This window comes from Theropithecus gelada, chromosome X, assembly GCF_003255815.1.
Source record: "Theropithecus gelada isolate Dixy chromosome X, Tgel_1.0, whole genome shotgun sequence".
Classification (NCBI taxonomy): Eukaryota; Metazoa; Chordata; class Mammalia; order Primates; family Cercopithecidae; genus Theropithecus; species Theropithecus gelada.
Genome location: NC_037689.1, coordinates 22,516,686 through 22,530,512, shown reverse-complemented (window position 1 = coordinate 22,530,512; position 13,827 = coordinate 22,516,686).

Genomic DNA, 13,827 nt, shown 5'->3' with positions numbered 1-13,827 from the left:
CTCTAAATAAATAAAAATGAAGCAAATGTAAAAAAGAGCCTGGTGTTAGCAGAAGTTTATTTCCTTCTGTTTCTCACAACAGCCCCAAGGGACTGTCCACAGTTCCAGATGCTGTTGTCCACAGTCATTCTGGGACCGGGGCAGCTCCAGGGACCCCTGTGACCTTCTTGTTCTCTTCCTGTTCAAAGCTGGATCTTCCAGGGTTCCTGTTGGCCAGCACGAGATAGACAGCGGGGAGATTCCATCCAGAGGCTCCAACCCAGGAGGTGCACCTGTCCTTCCCTCTGCCTGAAACTCAACCGCTTCATCACTCCCAACCAAAAGTTGGAAAAGTCTTAACATTTGCGTCCACGGTGGGAAGAGGAGGGATGGATTTTGGGGGTGGACACAACCATTAGCTATGGCCCCAGGGTTGGCTATAATCAGATCACCCAAAGACCACTTGCTAAAAAGCATTTGATTTCTGTGGCTGTGGCTGTGGCTGTAGGATGGCAATCAATCCCCAATTCCCCCTTTATCTTTATCAAAAGGACAGTGAAGACAAACCACGTCCCTCCGCGTGTCTTAGGGCGCCACGGCCGGCCGTTCGGCCGACAGAATTTATCTCTGCCTTCATCAAATCCTGTCCTTTTCAAGGTAACCTGGCACGGAGCGGTGAGGACCTCAGAAGATTAATGAGGTCTTGAAGGGAGACGAGGCCCGCGCACAGTTCGAGGCTGCAAAGCGTTCTGTTCATGTTATTAGCAGTCGTGTTTAATCAAGGCAAGCAAGATCTTTGCAGCGCGAGTGGCTACTAACACGCCCCAGGTACCGGGAGGCCAGAAGGCTGCTCGGGAATATTTGTCAGACCTTAACTGAGGAGCTCTCTCTGTCTCTCTGCACCTGCATATTACACCAGGGCAGACGTCCTTTGTGCAAAGAGGAGAGCTCAAGCCATGGTCGTAAGCCGTTGAATTTAACCCCAGAAAACACGAGGAAAAAAACAAAACAAAACAAAACAAAACAATCCTGGAAAGAAAGAAAACCAAGGGGCAGATGCACATGGAAATTATCTGAGAGTCACGAAAGTCCGTCTCGCAGCAGTGGTTCAAATAAGGAGAATGATCATGATGGACACGGTGGGTCCACCGGACATGGTGCTGTGGACGCTGCTCCCTGTGACTGCCTTCTGAATGACGGCAGATGCGTTTCTGTTTTTATTTTATTTTATTGAGACAAAGTCTGGCTCTGTCATCCAGGCTGGAGTGCGGTGGCACGATCTCTGCTCACCACCAGCTCCGCCTCCCGGGTTCACACCATTCTCCTGCCTCAGCCTCCCGAGTACAGGTGCCCCCCACCACACCCGGCTAATTTTTTTGTATTTTTAATAGAGACGGGGTTTCACCGTGTTTGCCAGGATGGTCTCGAGATTGACAGTTTTCGAATCACCACTCTGGCCCTCAGTTCTTCCAGCAACAGAAAAAGACATTGAAACCTTGGACCCAGGAGATACAGTAAAAGTATTTCCAGCATCCTTCCAACCCCTGCCCCACTATAACCACAGATTTCCCTCCTCCAGGATCACCAACTTCCTCTGTGACCGGACCAGGGTTTCCAGTGGAAACCTTAGCCCTTTATTTCCAATGCATATACCCTACAGTATGTCTTTAGCAATCATTTTTATTTTGAAACCAAGTCTCATTCCTGTCACCCAGGCTGGAGTGCAGTGGTGCAATCAGGGCTCACTGTAACCCCAGACTCTCTGGCTCAAGCGATCCTGACCACCTCAGTTCCCCCAAGTAACTGGGACCACAGGTGCACACCACTATGCCCAGCTAATTTTTTTTATATATATTTTTTGCAGAGATGGGGTTTCACCATGTTGCCCAGGCTGACTTCAACCTCCTAGGCTCAAGCGATCCATCCACCTCGACCTCCCAAAATGCTTGGATCACAGACGCAAACCCCACACCTGGCAATTTTTAACTGTCAGAAACAGAATGCAACAGTGAAACCACCCTTTCACTTATCGTTCACCGCTATAGATTTGTGATGCTTTATGTATAATTTGCTGGTTGCTAAAAGAAGTATAAACACTTGTTATTATTTTTTTTTTTGAGACGAGGTCTCGCCCTGCCACCCAGGCTGCAGTGCAGTGGCATAATCTTGGCTCACTGCAACCTCTGTCTCCCGGGTTCAAGCAATTCTTCCATCTCAGCCTCCTGAGTAACTGGGACTACAGGCAGGTGCCACCATCCCTGGATAATTTTGGTAATTTTAGTGGAGACGGGATTTCACCATGTTGGCCAGGATGGTTTCGAACTCCTGACCTAGTGATCCGCCCGCCTCGGCCTCCCAAAGTGCTGGGATGACAGGTGTGAGCCACCGCGCCCGGCCAACACTTGTTCATTCTAAAATAGAAGATACAAGACAAAGCAGGCAGCCATTAATTTGCGTTTCATCATTGGCCATATTCTCCTATCCAAGCAAAGCTCCAACTTTGCAGTTCTGTGTGATTTCAGCTTTGGAAAAAAAAAAAAAAGAAAGAAAAAATCGACGCACCAAAATACTTCAAGCACCAAAACATCTACATTCGTCCAGGCAATATTGGCACCATATAAAAATAAGTAGGATGCTGATTAAATAAAATGCTGATTAAATAAAAGCCATGTTCACGGAATACTCGGGGGCTATGCAATAATCAGAATCACAATAAAAAGTTGAAAGGGAATTGCTGTAATCCCACGGACTTCCAGCAGCATGCAAATTTCATCGGATTCAGGCTGTAGTTCAACAAGAAAAGCAATATCGCAGGTATAGGCGTATTCCATCTTGTCAGGAGCCTGAATCCATTTCCCAGAGGCGGAGGCAGGTAAATTACACCTCACGAACTATTACGAAATTAAACTTCATGAGCAATATGCTGCTGTTGTGTGCAACGCATTTGCTAACCGTTCCATTCATCTCGTGTTCCCGCAGCATTAGGAGGCTGAGACTCTGAATAAAACTCATTTCATTAGAGCACCTGGTTATGCTGGAAGAGAAGATCCATTCGTGACTCAACCCATCACTCCAAAGCCGTAACCACCTCATCCAGACACGGGAAACGTCCGGGATCCGGGGAGGAAAATGGTCAGGTGCAACTTCGCCATGTTCCCGGAGGAATACGTGAGCAAAACTCAAAGATGGCTTGAAGGCGAGGCTGACCGCCTCTGACAGCGTCCACACCTCTGCAGCAAAGAAAGCAGTAACGAATCTTAACTCTGCCTGAGTGCGGAGATTAGTCTGTTCTCACACTGCTAATAAAGTTTATATTGAATATAATATTATATACTATTACATAGCATATTATATATTATATTATATAAATTATATATACTTATCTATAAATATAATTATATAATATATAATTTATAATATATAATATATTTATATAAATTTATAACATATAATTTATAATATATTATATATTATATAGAAATATATAAATATATATTATATATTATATGATATATAAATATATATTATATAGATATATAAATATATATTATATATTATATGTAAATATATATTATATAGATATATAATATATATTATATATAATATATTAATATATTATATATAATACATAAATATATAAACATATACTATATATTATATATAAATATAAAACATATATAATTTATAATATATAATATATTATATATAAATATAATATCTATAATTTATAATATATGTTATATATAAATATATAATATATAATTTATAATATATAATATATAATTTATAATATATTATATATAAATATATAATATATAATTTATAATATATTATATATAAATATATAATTTATAATTTATAATATATTATATATAAATATATAATATATAATATATATTTATTATGTATTATATATTTTTTATAATGTATATTATATTATACATAATATGTAATAATTATATTGTATATATTATATAATATATAATAATATATAATAATTTATAATATATATTACATATAAATATATTATATATTGTATATTATAAATATTATAAATAGATAATATATATTATAAATTATAAATATATATTATAAATATATAATATATATCATAGTAACTGGGACCACAGGTGCACACCACCATGCCCAGCTAATTTTTTTTTTGTATTTTTTTGTAGAGATGGGGTTTCCCCATGTTGCCCAGGCTCATCTCAAGCTCCTAGGCTCAAGCGATCCATTCACCTCGACTTCCCAAAGTGCTTGAATCAGTTGGCTAAACCAACTGATAGGGTTTGCCTGTGACCCTACCCAAATCTCATCTTGAATTGTAGCTCCCATAATTAACACTATATTAATAGTATAATATTATATATAATATTAGCATGGTGGCTCACGCCTGTCATCCCAGCACTTTGGGAAGCCAAGGAGGGCAGATCACCCGAGGCCAGGAGTTCAAGACTAGCCCGACCAACATGGTGAAACCCCATCTCTATGAAAAATACAAAATTAGCCAGGCATGGCGGTGCATGCCTGTAATCCCAGCTACTCGTGAGGCTGAGGCAGGAGAATCTCTTGAACCCTGGAGGCAGAAGTTGCTGTGAGCCGAGATCGTGCCATTGCACTTCAGCCTGGGCATCAGAGCAAGCCCTGTCTCAAAATAAATAAATGAAAGAAGAAAGAAAGAAGGAAAGAAAGACAGACAGACAGACAGACAGAAAGAAAGAAGGAAGGAGGGATGGAAGGAAGGAAGAAAGGAAGGAAGGAAGGAAAAGAAGGATAGAAGGAAAGAAAGAACAGAAGAAAGAAAGAAAGGAAAGAAAGAAAGAAAGAAAGAGAGAGAGAAGGAAGGAAGGAAGGAAGGAAGGAAGGAGAAAGATAGAAAGAGAAGAAGAAAGAAAGAAGGAAGGAAGGAAGGGAAAGAAGGATAGAAGGAAAGAAAGAACAAAAGAAAGAAAAAAAGAAAGAAAGAAGAAAGGAAGGAAGGAAGGAAAAGAAGGATAGAAGGAAAGAAAGAAAAGAGAAAGAGAAAGAAAGAGAAAGAAAAAGAAAGAAAGAATGAGAAAAAGAAAGAAAGAAAGAGAAAGAAAGAAAGGAAGAAAGAAAGAGACATATCTGAAACAGGGCAATTTATAAAGGAAAGAGTTTAAATGGACTCACAGTTCTGCACAGCTGGGGAGGCCTCACAACCACGGTGGAAGGCAAAGAAGTAGCAAAGCCACGTCTTCCACGGCAGCAGGCAAGAAGCTTGTGGAGGGAAACCCCCACTTTATAAATCTGTGAGATCTCGTGAGACCTATTCCCTATTGCGAGAACAGCACCAGAAAGCCCCGCCCCCACCACTCAATCCCCTCCCACCAGGTCCCTCCAATGAAACTTGGGAATTATGGGAGCTACAGTTCAAGATGAGATTTGGGTGGGGAGAGAGCCAAACCCTCTCAGTGGGTTTAGCCAAACCTGCAAAACACAGCTTGCCATTGTTATCTGCGGCGTGAACGTAGAGACCACGGTATCTGCCTATAATAATCACGATCATACTGAAAGGAACACACTTCCGTTGACAAAAATGGGTTGTGTCCCAAACAGGGGGGCTTTGGCTAGAATCCAGGAACCAGAACGCTCGTGCCAAGGACTTCCTTTGAGAGGAATTTACAATTGTTGAATGAAAGACCGTGTACACACTTTGTAAATCAATTGCCTACTGCCCACAGCACAGAGCCTTTCCAAACACCTTGGTAATTAATCAAATCCAGAGTGGAACAGAGCCAGGGTAAAAAAAAAAAAAATTTACAACCTTTGTCAAAAAAAAAAAAAAGAAAGAAAGAAAGCAAGCAAGAAAAGAGAAAGAAAGAAAGAAAGAAAGAGGGAAAGAAAGAAAGAGAAAGAAAGGAAGAAAGAAATAAAGAAAAAGAAAGAAAGGAAGGAAGGAAGGAAGGAAGGAAGGAAGGAAGGAAGGAAGGAAGGAAGGAAGGGAAAGAAAGAGGAAAGGAAAGGAAAGAAAAACCTCGAAGTTCTCTTACCATCAAGATTCTGGGAGCTCCTTGCAGAATCAAGTCTTATTTTGCAGCAGTTCTGCCCACAGTCATTTCTATCCTGGGTCATTCTTAAAAAAAAAAAAAAAGAAAGAAAAAGAAAAAAGAAAAAAAAAGAAGGTGTTCCATTTTTTTTTTTTTTGGTCTTGGATTGAGGCACTGAGAGGTTGATTTTGGGATGTAAAAAGTAAAGTAGAGGTTCCTCTTCCAAGACTTCCCTCCCCGTCTAATTAGGAACAAATAGTAATTTCTTTTAAAAGCAAAATTTACTCAAAGACCTGTGCTAACATTCTTAAATCTCTGCTGGCCGTGATAAAGAAATCCATGTACTTTATGTTCTGACCTCCCACAATGTAGCCTCAATATTAACCCTGACATGCTTCTCCTGGTCCAAGCAAGCATGAGGTCACAGCCTGTTCCTCTTCCTTATTTGCAGGTGTTTTTACCTTTCCCACCATTCCACAAGTGACTCCCTCCTTCCTTTGTTCTCCTCTGCCTTTGCCTCTTTTTAAAAAGTTCTAAGTTGCTGGCTGATCGGGACAAATACAGAATGGGAGGGCCCCCGTTCCAGCCCATGGAAACTGGACACAGCTTTGAGTGGACCCATCAGGTTATAAATGACCCTGTCCCCTTTGTTCTCGGTACTCTCGTGGCCAAACTGCTGGTAAATGTATCCCTTTCTGCAGAAAGTATAAAAATGGCCTGGCTGAGGAGATTAAATTGATGTTCAAGTTCATTTTCTTGACGGCACCAGGGAACAAGCATTTCAATCAGGAGTGTGAGGGATGGCTGTTGTCCATCTCAGCGGACATTTGGCTTCACAACAGCAGTAGCAGGAAGCATTTCGGAGGGTCTGTGTTCGATTCCCACCCCTGCGGGAAGCCTCATGCAATGCCTGGCTCTAAACCATGAAGTTGGCTCTGAACACCTGCGTGACTTTATCACAATACCCCACACCCGTGAACCAGAAGACGCTACAACCACCCATTCCGGCCTCTCAATACAGCCGCATTCAAATGCACCTGCTTCTTCTCCGCCTTCCACGGGCAGCGCTGTTCTCGTGGCCACCCCCTCCTCCCCACAGGAGACAACTCTGACCTCTGGATATCTCTTCCTCCTGCTAAACCAGCCCAATCCAGTCTCCAAGCTGGAGCCTGAATGGTTTTCCAAATGTATTTCCAACATATCATTCTGGCAGGCGACGCAGTGGCTCACACCTGGAATCCCAGCACTTTGGGAGGCTGAGGCGGGCAGGTGCTGTGAGCTCAGAAGTTTGAGACCAGCCTGGGCAACATAGCAAGACCCCATCTCTATTATTATTATTATAAAATAATAATAATAATATAAAATAATAATATATAATAATAATTATAATATTATATTTATTATAATTATAATATAAATAATAATATAAAATAAAATGATAATAATATAAAATATAAAATAAAATAATAATATAAAATTTATATTATTACTATAAAATAATAATAATATAAAATAATAATAATATAAAATAATATTATTTTATAGTATAATTATAATATGTTTATTATAATATTATAATTATACTATAAAATAATAATAATATTAAATAATATCATTATTATTTATAATAATAATGATAAGAATTATAATTATAATATAAAATAATAATATAAAATAAAATGATAATAATATAAAATATAAAATAAAATAATAATATAAAATTTATATTATTACTATAAAATAATAATAATATAAAATAATATTATTTTATAGTATAATTATAATATATTTATTATATTATAATTATACTATAAAATAATAATATTAAATAATATCATTATTATTTATAATAATTATAATAATTATAATTATAATATAAAATAATAATATAAAATAAAATAATAATAATATAAAATATAAAATAAAATAATAATATGAAATTTATATTATTATAAAATAATAATAATAATAATACAGAAATCACCCAGGTATGTGTCACACACCAGTAGTCCCAGCTACTTGGGAGGTTGAGGTAGGAGAATTCCTTCAGCCCCGAGGGGTTGAGGTTGCAGTGAGCCGTGATTATACTACTGCACTCCAGGCTGGGTGACAGAGTGAGACCCTGTCTCAAAAAAAAACAACAACAACAAAAAAAAACGGAATGAATAACTAATTTTGCTTTTTGACAAATTTTATTTTCCTTTTTTTCACCTAAAACAGTGATCCTAAAGGTTCATCGTTGATCTGAACAGAATAATAGAAAAGTTCTACTTTAATTCCCATTTAAAAACAAATAGAGGGCTGGGCGCGGTGGCTCAGGCCTGTCATCCCAGCACTTTGGGAGGCCGAGGCGGGCGGATCACGAGGTCAGGAGATCGAGACCATCCTGGCTAACACGGTGAAACCCCGTCTCTACCAAAAATACAAAAACTAGCCGGGTGTGGTGGCAGGTGCGTGTCATCCCAGCTACTCGGGAGGCTGAGGCAGGAGAATCGCTTGAATCCGGGAGGCAGAGGTTGCAGTTAGGCAAGAACTCACCACCGCACTCCAGCCTGGGCGACAGAGCGAGACTCTGTCTCAAAAACAAACACAAAAACAAAAGTCTCCAATGCATCTTGGCTGATGGACACAGCCCAAGCCAGACATCTCCGGACGCTGTTTCCATCCCCACAAAGCATCTCCACGGAAGCCACTCAGGGTATGTACATGTGTGAGTTGTGGGCAGACTCCAGATACCTGAGGCACCTCTCTGCACTTTGCAAGACGTGAACACGCCAGTGCCTGCAGGAGTGTTGAACCAGGACAGCCTCTGCACACACACACACAGACACACACACACACACAGAGACACACACATGTGCACACACACAAGTGCACACACACACATACACACACAGAGACACACATGTGTGTATGCACACACTCGTGCACATACAGAAACACACACGTGCACACACAGACACACACACACACAGAAACACATGTGTGTGCACACACCGATACACACATGTGAAGACATACATGTGCACACACAGACACACGTGCATGCAGACATACACACACGTGCACACACACAGACATTAATGCATGCACAAACACGTGCACACATGTAGGCACACACAGACACACATGTACACACACATACACACGTGTGGACACATGTGCACACACTGACACACACGTGAAGACATACATGTGCACACACAGACACAAGTGCATGCAGACGTGCACACACACAGATGCACATGTGCACAAACACACGCACACACACACATGCCCACAAGCATGTGCTTTAAAAGCAGGGAATATTAACTGGAAACAATCATGTACTTTGGGTGCCTCTGCACTTTGCAAGACATGAAGACACCACTGCCTGCAGGAACGTTGAACCAGGAGAGCCTGCACACACACACACACACACACACACACACACACACAGAGACACACACACGTACACACACACAAGTGTACACACAGACAGACATGTGCACACACACATGCACACACACAAGTGCACACACAGACACACGTGCACACACACATGGGCACAGGGACACACACGTGCACACAGACACACAAGTGCACACACAGACACACATGTGCACACACACAGGCACGGGGACACACAGACACTCACATGTGCACACACACAGACACACATGTGCACACACGGACACAGGGACACACAGACACATGTGCACACACACAGACACACACACGTGCACACACACAGACACACACGTGCACACAGAGACACACACATGTGCACACACACAGTGACACATGTGCACACACAGACACAGGGACACACAAACACATGTACACACACAGACACACACACATGTGCACACACAGACACACACAGACACAGGGACACACAGACACACACATGTGCACACACACAGGGACACACAGACACACACACGTGCACACACACAGACACACGTGCACACCCACACACGCGCCCACGGGCACGCGCCTTGAAAGCCACCGGGAAATATTAACTGGAAACCATCGCGTGCCTGTCAGGCCGTAATCGGTGATCTTGAAAACTGCGCAGCGAAACGTTCCCGTCGCTAATGCCGAGTGACACTTGTGTGTTTTACGCCCCGTCGTCCACAACGCCGCGTCCACCCGAGGAGAGGGGGGCCGGCCGTTTAACACTGGTCGAGCGGCATCTTTATCATCTTTGACGGCTCTTTCTGCAGCCAGACGCTCGGTGGAGGGTTCGGAAGGGGCAGGTTCCCACTGAGGCCCCGGCCTTTCCCCCTTAGGAATGGGGGGTTTCTGTTCCTCCCACCTGTTGGCCGGGCCCCCGGCCAGGAGACGTGAATCTAAGAGGGTCCCAGAGCAGCCTTGTGGATGTCCGCACGGGGCCCCGGCATCTTCCACCACCGCCCTTCTTCTTTCCCTTGGCCCATAAATGGCACAAAGGGAAGCTCTGGCCTTTCACACCAGGAGACCAACATCTCCCAGTCACCCTCCACCTCAGAACCAGGTGCTGGGAGACGTTCTACTGGTGGAGAGTAGAAAGGAGAGGTTTCGGGTTCCAGACAAGGAGATATTCGTCTCGCAGACACCCGCCACGTCAGAACCAAAAGCTGGTTGTTCTACCTTTGTGGGGTAAAAAGGAAAGGTTTGGGGTGTGAGATGAGGACGTAGACATCTCACACACACCCTCCATATAGCAACCAAATCCTGGGCGTTCTACCTTTGGGGAGTAGAAAGGAGAGGTTTGGGGTGTGAGATGAGGAGGTTTCCATCTCATACACACCCTCCAGATAGGAACCAAATCCTGGGCGTTCTACCTTTGGGGGATAGAAAGGAAATGTTTGGGGTGTGAGATGAGGAGGTTTACATCTCATACACACCCTCCACATAGGAACCGAATCCTGGGAGTTCTTCTACCTTTGGGGGGTAAAAAGGAAAGGTTTGGGGTGTGAGATGAGGACGTAGACATCTCATACACACCCTCCATATAGCAACCAAATCCTGGGCGTTCTACCTTTGGGGAGTAGAAAGGAGAGGTTTGGGGTGTGAGATGAGGACGTAGACATCTCATACACACCGTCCACATAGGCACCAAATGCTGGGAGCTCTACCTCTGTGGGGTAAAAAGGAAATGTTTGGGGTTCCAGACAAGGGGGTTTCCATCTTGCAGACACCCTCGACGTCAGAACCAAGAGCTGGTTGTTCTACTGTTGGGGGTAAAAAGGAAAGGCTTGGGTTTGAGACGAGGAGGTATATATGTTATACACACCCTCCAGACAGGAACCAAAGGGTGGGAGCTCTACCTTTTGGGGGTAAAAAGGAGAGGTTTTGGGGTTTGAGACGAGGAGGTATTCGTCTCGCAGGCACCCACCACATCGGAACCAAGAGCTGGGAGTTGTACTGTCGGGAGCTACAAAGGGAAGATCAGAAACAAACACAAAGAAAGAAAGAAAAACAGCATTTTCCCTCTGCCTGAATGGCCTTTTCCTCCTGGGTGTCCCATTTTCCGCTGCGCGGGGAACGCAGAGGGCCGCGGACTTGCAGGCAGCCATCCGTCGTTCTGGTGCAGACAAGACCAGACCTCCCCGTGGAGAAGTGGCCGGAGGGTCCGTCTGAACCTGTGGCCGTCACAGCACTGGGAGGCTGCCCTGGGACTCAAAGTCCACGACCAGAGGATGGACGGTTCTGGTTCTTCTGGACAAGCCCTGAGGGTCCCAAGCTCTCCAAACTCCGACATCCAGTTGCCCTTGGCACTTGGGCCTTCCCGGGACCTGCTGCTGAATCTGCATAAACCTTTCCCTCCACCCCAGCCTCTCCACGCTTTCTGTCAGTTACAAGACACTTCTTCCCTCTTTTTTTTTTTTTTTTAACGGAGTCTCGCTCTGTCGCCCAGGCTGGAGTGCAGTGGCCGGATCTCAGCTCACTGCAAGCTCTGCCCCCCGGGTTCCCGCCATTCTCCTGCCTCAGCCTCCTGAGTAGCTGCGATCACAGGCACCTGCCACCTCGCCCGGCTAATTTTTATATTTTTAGTAGAGACGGGGTTTCACCGTGTTGGCCAGGCTGGTCTCGATCTCCTGACCTTGTGATCCGCCCGTCTCGGCCTCCCAAAGTGCTGGGATGACAGGTGTGAGCCACCGCACTTGGCCGTCTTCCCTCCTTTTGTCTCTGATATCCATGGCTCTCCCAGCCTCCACATTCCTTGACTGTCCAACGGGTCCAACCTGGGGTTCAGCCTATTGTCATCTCACTGGTATTTTGTTTTATTTTATTTTATTTTATTTTATTTTATGTTAGTTTCGTTTCGTTTCGTTTCATTTATTTTTTGTTTTGTTTTGTTTTGTTTTGTTTTGTTTTATTTTATTTTATGTTAGTTTCGTTTCGTTTATGTTTTGTTTTGTTTTGTTTTATTTTATTTTATTATTTTATTTTGAGACGGAGTCTCAGTCTGTCGCCCAGGCTGGAGTGCAATGGCCTGATCTCAGCTCACTGCAAGCTCCGCCTCCCGGGTTCAAGCGATTCTCCTGCCTCAGCCTCCGAGTAGCTGGGACTACAGGCACCTGCCACCACGCCCGGCTAATTTTTTGTATTTTTGGTAGAGACGGGGTTTCACCATGTTGGCCAGGCTGGTCTTGAACTCCTGACCTCGTGATCCGCCCCCCTCGGCCTCCCAAAGGGCTGGGATGTCAGGCGTGAGCCACTGCACCTGGTATTTTTATGAAAACCACGTTGCACCTTGAAATCTGCCTCTCTGTTCAGTTTCCCAGCGAGGAAGTGGGTCCTGGTCCTCCAGTGGCCGCTGTCACACCTCTGGGGCCTCAGGTACCACTGGATCAAATTCCCCTCACTCTTTGGATGGTTTTTTTTTTTCTTATTGGGGGGGCTCAGTCATGAAACACAGGCTGTTCCTCCAACAAACAGCCAGAGCCAGCCCCTGACCGGACGTATCGTCACAAAGGGACAAAAAGCTTCCAGACGCTGGATGGGCCCCACCCGGGGGTCTCCCACCTGCTCTCTCCACCAGAACAAAGCAGCCTGTGAAAAGGTGGGGGGGGGCCGTGGCACCATATTCTCCTCCTAAATCCACCCTTGGAAGGTATCATCTAACCGGGCCGACCATAAAAACTGGCCTTCCCCAGGTATCCCTCGGAAGGCAGGCTTGTGGGAACACAGGTCTCCTTTCAGGAGGGAGATTAGCTCGCCACATGTGTCACGGGCTCTCAGGAAACAGGGCTCTCGCTCTCTCTCAAAAAAAAGAAAGAAAGAAAGAGAAAGAAAAAAAAAGGGCTGAGTGTTGCAACCTGTAGCTGCTGGTCTGTTGCAGGGGCTGAGACACGGGCCCAGCATATCCCCTGGAGGAATCCACAGCCAGGGGCGGGGGCCCCTCAGAAATGGTCCAGGAGGGAGCGGAACGCAGGGGACCCTGTGTTGTGCGCTGATGGTGGCTGCGCTTATCAAGATCCGGGAACTGGGCCTTACACAGTTTGCCACCAGGGCCTGAACCATCCCTCCTCCCTCCCTCCCTCGCTCCCTTCCTCCCTCCTTCCTCCTTTCCTTCCTCCCTCCCTCCCTCCCTTCCTTCCTTCCTCCCTTCCTTCCTTCCTCCCTTCCTCCCTTCCTTCCTTCCTCCCTCCCTTCCTCCCTCCCTTCCTCCCTCCCTCCCTCCCTCCCTCTCTTCCTCCCTTCCTTCCTTCCTCCCTCCCTTCCTTCCTCCCTCCCTTCCTTCCTCCCTTCCTTCCTTCCTCCCTTCCTTCCTCCCTTCCTCCCTTCCTTCCTCCCTCCCTCCCTCCCTCCCTCCTTTCCTTCCTTCCTTCCTCCCTTCCTTCCTTCCTTCCTCCCTTCCTTC